Source organism: Myotis myotis, unplaced genomic scaffold (assembly GCF_014108235.1).
Source record: "Myotis myotis isolate mMyoMyo1 unplaced genomic scaffold, mMyoMyo1.p scaffold_m19_p_11, whole genome shotgun sequence".
Lineage (NCBI taxonomy): Eukaryota > Metazoa > Chordata > Mammalia > Chiroptera > Vespertilionidae > Myotis > Myotis myotis.
In genome coordinates, this window is record NW_023416315.1 from 58397838 (window position 1) to 58409796 (window position 11959).

The following is an 11959-nucleotide window of genomic DNA, read 5'->3' on the forward strand; positions in this document are numbered from 1 at the left end:
TGACCTCGACGCCGGTGGGCGGGCTTGGGTCTGGAAAAATAGAGAAGTCGAACCCGCGATAGAAAAGCCTCAGGCCTGGGGCGGTCTTGACAGGCTGAGGTGCTAGAGAGAGTTTCGCGTCGTAAAGAAATCAAGTACCTGCCGGTGTACGGAAGTGTCGGCGGGATCCTGGAGGCGATGAGGCGATGCCTTTTTTAAGGTGGGAGACTTCAACCCGGGATGAAAGTGGGTAGTTCTTGCGGGGCAAAGCTCCCGCTTTCCTCGTTGGTTTTAAGTCTTAAATCGTGATGGAAACAAAAGCCTTTAAAGTGCCGGCTGTCTGGGCAGCAGCTGAGCCGCGCTTTCTCTTAGTGCTTTCGTAGGGATGCCCCGTAGGCTGTTCCCTGGCACTGTTTTGGTTGGGAGAGAACAGTGATAAATGCAAGGCACGAAAGCTTCTACCACAGATGAAGGGAGGATGGAGTGGAAAGAGGAGAATTATAAATTTGGAGGCCACAGTTACTGAACAAGAGAAACCTATTTAAAAAAATACCCGAAGCTTCTCAGGCTAGCTAGAACCACCACACCAGGCTTTGAAGCACACAGTCAGACCTTTTGAGTAGGTGGGAATGATAAGGAATAGTACGCGTGCCTGGCCGCATGGGAATCTCCCCTTCTCCATTTCTAAGAAGCTGCCCTGCCTGGTGTCAGCGTCCTCTTTGGAGGACTTCCTGATTCATCCTCATCACAAGCCCCGTAGCTTGGTGCCTGCCAAGCAGGTCCTCAGAATAATTAAACAAAAATTCGAAAAAGTGACCTTTCCACGTTGTTGAACTCCACGGCAGGCTATGTGTTGGATTCATGGAGACCTAAGTGTCTGTAGTTGGTTCCCTATCTCACGGGCCTTGTTAGAGCAGAACATTTCCGCCCCGGACCTCAGAGATCAGGGTGCAGCTTGCAAGTGGAGGAGGCACCTTCCAGACCTGACTCCCAGGAATACAACTTCCAGATCGTATATTCTTACCCCACTTGCTCTTCCTTTCCTCCAGGATGCACGGGGGACCAAGGGAAGGGGAAGTTTTCCCAGAAAGCTCTCTAACTCAGAATGCCCACCATCCATACTCTGAGGACAAAGACGGCCGTTCACCGGTGTCTGTAAGCATTTGACACTCGGGAATACCCAACGCTGCACTTGAGGGCACCTGCTCATGGGATTTAGTTTTACTGTTGTTGTGGATACCCATGGAGTGCTATCTTGTCACCTAGATTCTATTAGAACATCAACAATGTCAGCCATCGCATCTGCCTTTTAGAATCTCGTTGTGCAGGTGAGGACTCTGAAGCTTAAGAGATTTGTTCAGAATTATTTAGCTGGTTGGGGGCAGAACTTGGACAAGGACCCTTGCAAGGTTGCTAACTCATAATTCTAGGAAAATGCTTCCTTTTCTGCAGCTTCTCTCCCCTCCCCCCCCCCCCCCCCGCCAAAAAAAAGACAATAAATTCTTTAAAATCAAGATTACAGATTTTAAAATTAACTTGCATTAAGACCAACCTTGAGGAATTTGATTTTGATATAGCAAGCAGTGTCAATACTATGAAAATAACTCAGTGTCTCAAGTCCCTATTTTACTTCAAACAACTCTTGGAAAAGTTCCAGTTTCATCCAAACAAGAAATGAAAACACCATAATTTATTATAGCCATGTTGTCTCTTTGTCTTTCTTTTTATTATGTGTGTATATCAGAAAATCAATATTAACAAGTATTGTACTTTAAGGATTGGGTAGCAGATTGTCTTGTTCAATAAAATACTATTTTATGATAGCATACATACCTGGCCAAAATTTACACAGGATTCCTTTGTAGGTAGGGTTGAGCTGGTCCACCAAGCATCAGAACACCATCCACTCACCTGAGCTATTCTGCCTCGTTCTCCCCTGGCAGAGCCATGGGCTCCTTCCCTCCCTTCCTCCCTCCAGTAAACTCCAGAATTCGTTGGTCCTATATCCCATGTACAGGACTGTCTCCTTGTCTTGAGAGTTGTCAAGACACATCCTGACCTGGTTGTTTGCAGTAGTATCTAGTCTCCTACCACACCCTAACTCCTTCGGTGTCGGATTAAAATCTGCCACTCATAATCTAGTGATATAGGCCCATGTTTGGCTTCCATTGCACTACTAAGTACAGGACTCATCTATTTTTTTTAAAATATATTTTATTGATTTTTTTTACAGAGAGGAAGGGAGAGGGATAGAGAGAATCAGAAACATCGATGAGAGAGAAACATCGATCAGCTGCCTCCTGCACACTCCCCACTGGGGATGTGCCCGCAACCAAGGTACACGCCCTTGACCGGAATCAAACCTGGGACCCTTGAGTCCACAGGCCGACGCTCTATCCACTGAGCCAAGCTGGTTAGGGCAGGACTCATCTATTGAAACCAAAAAAACTGGAATTGCTCCAAGGGATCAGCCATAGAGACCCACACCAGGGATTTGAAAGCCACCTGTCCTTTCTTTCACGTGTTAAAACGGAGAATCCTCATCTCACAGAGGAGAATAATGGAGGCAATTTTGAAATAATTTTGCAGTCTCTGAAGGTACATTGCTTGACCTTAGCCTGTCTTTGTGAAATAGGGATAATACCTAAGTGACCAGTGTGAAAATTAAATGAGATAATGCAGTATATGTCTGGCTTTTGGAAAGCATTCAGTAAATGGTATTGATTCTTAACAATTACAGTAGAGTGTTTTAACTACTTACAAGTACCCTTATTTTAAAAACTCAAGAAACTCTGGGCCTTGGGCTTTCCTCCCCTTTGCAGGATATCTGTAGAGGTTATAAGACAGGAATTTCCCCAGTTACCTCACTGCTACCCACAGAGGCGCCTGTCAGGAAGTGAATGGCCAAGAGGGTACAGACCAGTGGCAGATCCAGGAGCCTCCGGTATTGGGACGTCTGTATTATGTGAAATTTCCCTACTCTAAATCTCAGCAGTGAGCATCCTGGGGCAGAAAAAGAGGCAGGCTGATTTTCTTTTTTCCACTCTTAATTCTGGGGAAAAAATAACTGCCTGAAAAAGGAGGAAACTTGTAGAAAATCAAAAGAGGCACTTTCCCCTTTTACACATTCTGCTTAGAAAAAACACTAATTTCTTTAAATGCTGTTTTTTTCGGTGGCGGTAAACAAAGTAGTCACAATTTCTGCCCTGTGGAGTTTTCAGATGCTGTATCATATGTATTATAACTTTTTATTAACAAATATTACATTTATTGTATTAGGTTTAGAAAAGAATTTAAAACACCCATAATCTTACCACTCAAAATTTATTAACAATTTTTTTTTTCTATTTTGTCCCTGTAAATACATTATTTTTTAAAAGACTGGAATTCAGCCCAGCCGGCATGGTTCAGTGGTTGAGCATCAACCTATGAATCAGGAGGTCATGGTTCAATTCTTGGTCAGGTCACATGTCTGGGTTGTGGGCTCGATCCACAGTGTGGGGAGTAAAGGAGGCAGCCGATCAATGATTCTCATCATTGATGTTTCTCTCTCTCTCCCCCTCTCCCTTCCTCTCTAAAATCAATAAAATATATTTTAAAAATAAAAGACTGGAATCCATAGTATATATATTGTTTTACAGCAGTATTTACTTAATGTATCATGAACATCTCCCCATGCCATTTAATATTCTTCAATATATATAATTCCACTGCGTGAGTGTGCCTTTGGATATTATATCTCACAGTTCAACCAATCTCCTACTCTTGAGCATTGAGTTTGTTTCATTTTCTTAAAAAGACTCAGGTATTGCCGAAACCGGTTTGGCTCAGTGGATAGAGCGGCCTGCGGACTGAAGGGTCCCGGGTTCGATTCCGGTCGGGGGCATGTGCCTGGGTTTCGGGCACATCCCCAGTGGATGTGCAGGAGGCAGCTGATCGATGTTTCTCTCTCATCGATGTTTCTAACTCTCTATCTTTCTCCCTTTCTCTCTGTAAAAAATCAATAAAATATATTTAAAAAAAAAAAAAAAGACTCAGGTATTTAAACGGGCTACTTGTTTCCTTGAATGACAGGGTGCTCTGGGAATGTCTGTTGAACCACAGCACTCCTACCTTGCTTTGCTGAAGGTGATAAAGCACTAGGAATTCTTTTTTCTGGGCCCTGGTATTGCAGAGCTAAGAAAGGTAAATCCAGTTAAAGCCTGAAAACACCTGGAGGGTTGTCTTTTAATCCTTACTTTTCTCAGGGTTTCCTGTTCTTTAACCTGAAGAAAAGGTGGTTAAATGAGAGAAAATTGGGGGACGGGTTGGAAATCAGAGCTCCATTAGTAAAACCTCACAAAACTCCTGGTATATGTATCTCCATTTTACAGATGAGGAAAGTAAGGCTCAAAGAGAGAATTGGTCCAAGCCTGCACAGCTAGGCACAGCTTGGGTCTGAAATTTGAACTGTGTCCACCATGCTTCCCACTGTTCCTTAAAACTGATGGATATAACACCATTCTCCCCTGCTCCCCCCATGGGAAATTTGCTGTCAATCTTCTGGAATATATGTATTATCTGTTCCCTAAAAAAATAAAAATCTTGACTATCCAAGAATTTCTTCTGCCTTGAGTCTCCTGAGTTGGCTTACTCTTAGTCAAAAGAATATATCCTCATTTTTTGATGAGGTATTTTCTTATTTGACCTCACTGTATACATTGGAAGGTCAAAGTCATAAAAGAAAGTTCTTATAAACCCTGCAGCAATTTAACAGCACTACACATAGTTCCCTTAGCTTCTGGGATTTATGAAGTATGATAGTGATATATATATAGCAGTAAGGCTATTTTTTCTAGTTTAGTTCCTTGTTGATTTTCTCTTGTTCTCTTCTGAAGAAAAATAGATACAGCAAATAACTAGGAGGCCCTCCTAAGGGCAGGGAAGGCTAGTCCTAGCAGATAAGGTTTCAGAGGCTGCACTATGTAGGGAAAGACATGTGATTACGTAGTCAAAACAAGTTTATGAGCTAAACTGATGATGATATATATATATATATATATATCAGTAAGCCTATTTTTCTAGTTTAGCTCATTTCCTTATATCTAGAAGGAAATTTTAGACGAGGCTTTCCAAAATTGTTTAGAGCCATGAAGCATCACTGAAATGGGTATATGAACCTCTCACCATGGCACTTTGAAGGCAGTAACACTTATTGGAAATGTAGCTTCTGGAATGTTTTGTTAAAGGCTTTTTACATAATCTAATCAAAAGCAGTTTTAATCCATGGTACATGTTTAAAAAAATATTTTCCCATCCCCTCACCCCACTCCACTCTTGTACACCTGTGTATGTGTGTACACACACACACACACACACACACTACCAATACCCTAGCCCAGTGGTTCTCAACCTTCTGGCCCTTTAATTACAGTTCCTCATGTTGTGACCCAACCATAAAATTATTTTCATTGCTACTTCATAACTGTAATGTTGCTACTCTTATGAATCGTAATGTAAATATCTGCTATGCAGGATGGTCTTAGGCGACCCCTGTGAAAGGGTCATTCGACCGCCAAAGGGGTCGCGACCCACAGGCTAAGAACCGCTGCGCCTAGCCCAAGCCACCATCACCTCTTGCCTGGATTTTCTCAATAGACTCCTAACAAATCTTCCTAAATCTACTTTTGCTCTCTTTTAAGCAGCCAGGGTGATATTGGTAGAATATCTTTGTGGTCATCCTGGCTGGTGTGGCTCAGTTCCTTGGAGTGTTGTCCTGTGATGGATTCGATTCCCAGTCAGGGCACATACGCAGGTTGCTGGTTCGGGGTGCATATGGGAGGCTGCCAATCGATGTGTCTCTTTCACATCATCAATGTTTTCCTCCCTCCCTTTCTTCCTCTCTCTAAGATAAATTTATTTAAAAGAATCCAAATGTAATGTAATTTACTTTTTTAAAGAAAGAATATATTTGTGATCAGATTACAGCTAACCCCCCACTTCCCACGGCTTAAAACACTGCAGTGGTTCCCTTTGCTCCTAATATTGGCTTTCTTCGTCCTCCCTTTGGCCATTAGACCTTTGTACATGCATTTTCCCTACCTACAATGCTCTTTCCTCCCAAGTTAAAACACAGAACAAGAATCCAAGTTTCCTAACTCTCAGGCTGAGTCTCTAATGCAAGGGTACTACTGGGGACTAATTATCCAACAGGGAAATGTGATTCAGAGGTTCAGAAGAAGTACAATAATGGGCAAGAGTGTGGGCTTTGGAGCCAGTCCACCTCTGAGTCTGTTCTGTACTGATCATATGATCGTGGGCAACTTGCTTAACATCCTTGCCTCATTTCTTCTGTTGTATCATGAGCACAGTAATGATACCTACCTTATGAATTTACATTATTTAAACAAGTTGACACATAGAAAGAGCTCAATACATTTTAACTTTAAAAATATATGTTTTTTAGGTGTGGAACAAAATCAACCTTGTTGATTTTCTCTTGTTCTCTTCTGAAGAAAAATAGGTACAGCAAATAACTGGGAGGCCCTCCTAAGGGCAGGGAAGGCTGGTCCTAGCAGATAAGGTTTCAGAGGCTGCACTATGTAGGGAAAGACATGTGATTACGTAGTCAAAACAAGTGCCAGGCCACAGATGCTAGTGAGCTGAGATAACATGAAGCCTAAGGGATGTAAAAAAAAATACACAAAGGGGAAAAAATTTAAAGAAATCTAAAATGGTATAAAAAATCACAACAGTAGACAAAATACGTTCTATTTATAAATGAAATCACCTAAGCTTCTAAACGAAGGCTTGTTCTATAAAACATCTTTTCCTTGTATGGTAAACATTTTCTAGGCTACCTGAGATCCCAGAACTTGGCTTTGAGAGCTGTCATTTCTATAGCTACTTGTAAGTGCTGTGCTGTGTCCAGAGAGAAGCTACTTTACCTATAGATCGGTGACTCCAACATCAGTGAGGCAAAGCTTTTTATGTTTCTCAGTTGACTCCTCACAGAATCTTAAATAAATTAAGAAAATAGCTTCACTGGCCTCATTTATTAGTGAGTTTTCAAGTAAAGAATAATGACAAAAACCATCAGTCATTACCAACAACTGAATGTTGGTCTTTTTATGCCAGTTGAGGGAGGAAGAAGGGATATGAACTAGTCTCTGACATCAGCTCTCTGTGAGGTGTCAGATAAGAGAAATAGGTAAAACACCTGTTGGCAACCACAAGTTGTAAAAATTAGCAAGTAAGGTTAGCCCATACGTATTCTGTCAACTACTCAGGATTTATAAGGTGGGTAATGGCAAAGGCTCTGATGCTTGGTGATTCCTGGTGAGATGACATGCTGAAACTCGGGTTGCTGCAATCCCTGGTCTCAATGACAGCTGGAGCACAGAACCGCAGTCCAAATGACCTACATTTCTTCACCCGTGGAACGTAAACAAGGATATAAAGGCCAGGCAGTTATAGCTTGCCAAAACTCCCCTTCTGTTAGAAATTATTTTTAAGACCAATAGGAAAGAACCTGTGTCCTCAGCTCCAAAAACAACTGTATTAGACAAAATATTAAAAACAGACCAACTTTAGCGACATATTATGGAAAATGTTACATTTTTTAGCTCCCCAAAAGAGTAAATTTAGTAAAATTTATTATGTTATAAGTACTCCTCTTTGCCTAAACTTATATATTTCCTTATGCTTTGTTGCATCTCTAACTTCTCAAAAAAGTGTGTGTGTTGAGGATAGGAGGTAGAGAAGAGCCAAAAAGGAAAAGGGAAAATGAGAAAACAATTAAAACCTTGAGAAACGCCTGAGATCTGGTCTCAACCAGCAAATTAAGCCAAAAAGTAACAAATTACTCATTGAATGTCTCCTGACGCTTAAGAACTTGCGTTGGGAATTTTGAATTAAGTGAATTAACAGTACTTTTAGTACCTACCATGAACTGTGCCAAGAGCAAGAGATAAAGATAAATGAAACATTGCCCTTATCGCCAAGGAGCATGGCCTAGTAGGAGAGAGACCAACTCATGAATTATTAATTACAGTCCAACAAGTATAAGTGCAGGTGCAATTAATTAAGACTCACAAGGTGTTTTGGTGGGAGGGGAGTACTTAATTATGCGGAGGGAGGGGTTGAAGGTGAGAAGTTGGCAGGGATGTGAGAAGTTTAGATACATAATGGTAGAGAGAAAGTCTGAGCAATGGTCAGAATGGATAGAATTTCAGTCAATTGAACATTGGATTGTGGTAATGGGTGCACAATTATATTAAACTCACACTCATTAAATTGTATGCTAAAATGGGTGCACTTTATGGTATAGAATTTATAACTTTAAAAAAGACCTGATTTTTAAAAAAGAGAATACTGGCTTTAGAAACATACATGTGGACAGAATCCTCGTTAATAGTTGTGTGATCTTGGTCAAGTTAGTTAACCTCTCTGATCTTCAGGGTCCTCGTATGTAAAATAGAAATAATGATATCTATCGTGGTACTGTTGGGAAGATTAAATGGGACAGTGTATTTAAAGTGCCTGCTACATTATCATGCTCAGCTTATGATGGTTCGCTTTCTTGTCCCTGGAATGTGTAATGAGTGTTTAATTGTTCCCGCTGTCCACTAGACACCTCTGTTCGCTGTGTCTTCTGACTTCCTTTCACTAGGACTTGACTGATCACTTTCCCATTTCTCTTATATCCTTGCTAAGCACCTTCATCAAGCATCTTACCTATACTTCCAATGCTATTTCTCTGTGCCTTTGCCCATGCTGTTATTTCTATCTGCATTATATTTCTTATCCTTTTTCACTTAACTAATCCTTAATCATTTTTTCATTTGTTTTTTAGGATTTAAAAATTGTATAATATTCCATACATACTGGGAAGAATGAAGAATGATATATAAACATGTGTATCCACTCCCAGCTTTATCACATCTTAACATTCTGCCATATTTACTTCAGAACTTTTCATGGAAACAAGTCTTTGGGTTAGTTGACTTTTTCCTCTTGTTTATTTTGAGATGAGTTGTGGTGGAATAGGGACTAGAATCAAATTATATTAATTTCTGAATTATATAAATCAGTTTTTAAGTTTTAGCTTAACTTTGTTCAGCAAAAACTTCATTTTTGTTTAGCAAGATCTCCCATATGTTTTTGTCACTTCTATTTATAACACAGTCAATAAAGGAGTGATAATTTTCCACAAGTTCATTGAAGGGTAGGAGTGGGGGCATATGTAGGACTAATAGCACCATCGCATGGCATGAGATTTAAATTTCTTATCTTATTGATACTTTATGTCACCTCCCCTTTCACTGATGATTTCAGTTTTGAAACACAAATTTACTTCAGTCCATCTAAAATTATCCAAGGGGACTGCTAAAGTTATGTCAATTAGTAACGTTTTCTGGAATAACTGGCCGAATTATATAAAAGTCACCGAAGTTCTAGAAGGCTTTTTCAGATTGTGTGTGTCCCGTTTTTTGTTGTTGTTAAAGTAAACTATCTATTGAACAATCAGAAAATCCTTGTCATCCTTCTCTTTAATCAGTGTTCCTTCTCTTTAGTCTATCTTCTTGTTTAAAGGATACAGGGCTCTCTTTGCTTCAGCCCTATGCGTCTGGTTTGCTTTTCACAATCACATGGCCTCCCTTCAGCCACAGAACCCATTTTATAACCTGACCATTTAAATTGTGTATTTTTTAAAATTTATATTTGTGAGATCAGTTTCCCAGTGTTTGCATATTTAGCCACAGCTGCAACCTGGTCAGGTAACAGAACATGGTTCTGAAGGGTTTTCAATCTCTGATTGATCCTTTCAGGAATTCTCCAGAGACTATTATTAGAAATCTTTAGAGATTGAGTCACCGTCTCCTTTCCAACTCTTCTTAGACTTTTTTCCTCTTATTCCTTCAATCCATGTCACTGTCATTTGGGCTTTTTGTTACCTTCTTCTTTTCTTGAACCTTCCTTTTGACTGGTGCTTTCATTTAGACTGCTGCTGCTATTGCATCTCCTTCTCCTTCTATTCCATTTTCTCTTCCTCTTTCCCCTTATGAAGTGGAAGCTGAAGTGGTGGTCTTCATTCTCTACCGGTATATGTTTATCGGAATATGCATCAGGAGTCTTTGAGGAGAGTCTCCAGATGTTGGGAGCTCACTTCTGCAATCCTTTCTCTCAGTAGAGGCTTTCTCCTTGCCTGTGAGGTTAAGCCACAGCTTGTCACCCAGGTGGGGACTTGAATAGCCTTTGTGGGATGTGGCAAAATAGAAGGAAGTGCCCCAGAACCCAGAAGGCCACTTTCGCTTCTGGAGAGAGGGCAGTGGAAGTTGTCTTCTATGACAGTATGTTTGAAAATATTGATGACATGAAAAAGTTAATAAAAACTACATAACTTACTAAAATTGACTTAAGAAGGAATAGAAGATCTGGATGGTTCTACAATCAACAAACAAATGGAATCCATAGTATAAAATCTTCCCATACCAAGCAAACAAACAAAAAACACTGGCCCAGAAACTTACAGATGAGTAATTTGCAGGAATCACTTACTCCTAGTGCTTGATATTTCCTTCTACATGGAAGGAAATGTATTGGTGTGGCATAACTGGCCTCTTTCTGGCCTTCTCACTTATCCCCAGAGGAAAAGGAACAGTTTATCCAAGTAATGAGTTTGGGAGAAAGCTTTGAATGTATGAGGCCTAGCCTCTTTGCAATGAGAAAGTGCATGAGTGATCTTAGCAGTTAAGCCCCTGGCCTTATAGATTAGACCTGTCTGGGTGGGTGATCTTTCTAGATCTGGGACAGTATTAAGCAGCTTATTGTTGCCTCATACTTGAGTCCTATTATTCAAAAATTTTAACAGCAATATAGCTGATATTCTGGTCTCTATCTGTTTCTATACAATCTTAGTTACCAATTTTACAATTTTGGATTGGTGAAAAACTTTTCAAAATTTTTTATGTGGAACTAAATGTAGACTGTTAGAAAACTTGCCAGAATATACCCTTCACCCAGCTTCCCCTATTGTTAACATCTTCTATAACCATACTGCAATAGTCAGAAACAGGCAATTAACATTGCTATAATACTTCTAGCTAAACTGAAGACCTTATTCAAATTTGCCACTCATTTTCCACTAACATCCTTTTTCTTTTTAAAAAAATAAGTAATAATCCTGTTGATTTCTTCCTCCTTTTTTATTTTTTAAATCTTTATTGTTGCAGAAGTCAACACCAACACTAACAAGACCTATTGACATCACGGGACTCTGGATATGATGTGCAAGAAAAATGTAACTAATTTCCTTTATATTCTTGCTACAAATATGCATAACCTTACTCCAAACGTGAAAAGGCATCAGAAAAACCCAAATTGAGAAACATTTTACAGAATAATGATCAGTATTCCTCATAAACATCAAGATTATGAAAAATAAGAAAAAGTCAGGAATTGTTAAAATTAGAGGAGACTAAAGATAAACAACAAATAAATGTGAGATTCTGGAACAGAAAAAGGGCATTGGTAGAAAACTAGTAACATTTAAATAAAGTCTGTAGTTTGGTTAAAAAAAAAATCTTTATTGTTGAAAGCACTACATATGTCTCCTTTTTTCCCCCGCCCCATTGACCCCTTGCAGCCGCCCCCTGTCCCAGGCTTTCACCCCACTATTGTCTGTGTCCATGGGTTATGCATACATGCATACAAGTTCTTCGGTTGATCTCTTCCACCTATTCCAGGATCTTTTCCCAGATGTCACATTACCTTTAGTTGTTAGTTTGTCCTTAGTTCCCTGAGGCTATAATAGTTCCTCAGTCTGTCCTTGTCTTTCACAACCTTAATTATTTTTTGAAAAGTTTATTTTGTCAAACGTCTCTCAGTATGACTTGGCCTGATGTTTTTCATATTGAAGTGACGTTATATATGATAGGTAAGAATACCAGGAAATATTATATTCACACTGAATCATATCACAGTGTTCATGATATTGGTA

General features: G+C 39.8%; 2 long non-coding RNA genes across 4 annotated transcripts; both read left to right on the forward strand.

Annotated features, from left to right (window-relative positions):
• The first annotated feature begins 39 nt into the window (after positions 1 to 39).
• LOC118666382 lies at positions 40 to 11482 on the forward strand. Of its 3 annotated transcripts, none has more exons than XR_004970953.1 (4): positions 40 to 225; positions 1029 to 1307; positions 8813 to 8954; positions 11193 to 11482. It is a non-coding gene; the product is annotated as an uncharacterized LOC118666382 (long non-coding RNA). The 3 variants fall into 3 exon arrangements; XR_004970951.1 differs by having other exon boundaries at positions 40 to 199; XR_004970952.1 differs by lacking the exon at positions 1029 to 1307 and having other exon boundaries at positions 43 to 199.
• On the forward strand, positions 3560 to 4519 carry LOC118666384. The gene is made up of 3 exons (XR_004970957.1): positions 3560 to 3784; positions 4018 to 4164; positions 4353 to 4519. It is a non-coding gene; the product is annotated as an uncharacterized LOC118666384 (long non-coding RNA).
• Positions 11483 to 11959: the final 477 nt, after the last annotated feature.